Source organism: Propithecus coquereli, unplaced genomic scaffold, assembly GCF_000956105.1.
Source record: "Propithecus coquereli isolate 6110/MARCELLA unplaced genomic scaffold, Pcoq_1.0 Scaffold322, whole genome shotgun sequence".
Lineage (NCBI taxonomy): Eukaryota > Metazoa > Chordata > Mammalia > Primates > Indriidae > Propithecus > Propithecus coquereli.
The window spans coordinates 762,121-762,869 of NW_012148864.1; the positions used below are offsets into that span (position 1 = coordinate 762,121).

Genomic DNA, 749 nt, shown 5'->3' on the forward strand with positions numbered 1-749 from the left:
ATATTCTATGCTATAAGGGCAGATACATGGCATTCTATGTTTGTCAAAGCCCATAGAACTCTACAGCCCAAGGAGTGAACCTCAATGTAACCTACGGACTTTAGTTAATACTAATGTATTGATAGAGGTTCCTTAATTATAACAAATGTACCACACTCATGCAAAATGTTAATAAATGGGAAACTGTGTACAGGAGAGGAGGGTATATGGGAATTCTGTACTTTTTGCTCAATTTTTCTATAAATCTGAAACTTCTAAGAAATAAAGCCTATTAATTTAAAAAAAATCAATAAAAGTTAAAAGAGAAAAAATAAATGCTAACCGAATGTCAGCCATCATTATTCTTATAGTGGTTAATCCTTATGAAGTGGACACAATTTATTTTGTGCCCTTGCGGATGTCTTTATTGTTTGTTTCTGTGTTTCTAATTATAAAAGCTCTATGACCTTACAGACCAAGCATTATTTAATTCTCTTACTGGAAAGAAAAAGGAAGTTCAGAGAATTGTCCAATATTAAAGAAATGGTAAAGCTTAGACAAAATCCAAGTGTTTTATTAGTTTTTGCTTTCTACCTTGTTGTCCTTCCATGATCAGAATTTTTATTAACTATTTCGGCAACTTTCCACGTTGGCTGAAATTTACAATTTTCTAACTTGTCCAAAGCCATCTAAGACTCATGCTGATGTGCTCAAGGCACACCCTGCGACCCAAGCACGGGGTAACTGAGCCGTCCAGGTGGGTACGGCGT

At 35.1% G+C, this 749-nt stretch overlaps 1 protein-coding gene across 1 annotated transcript in view; it reads right to left on the reverse strand.

Moving 5' to 3' along the window:
* ITK (IL2-inducible T-cell kinase) overlaps nt 1–749 on the reverse strand; it is a 101,649-nt gene that overhangs the window by 6,821 nt on the left and 94,079 nt on the right. The gene's annotated exons all lie outside the window — the stretch shown is intronic.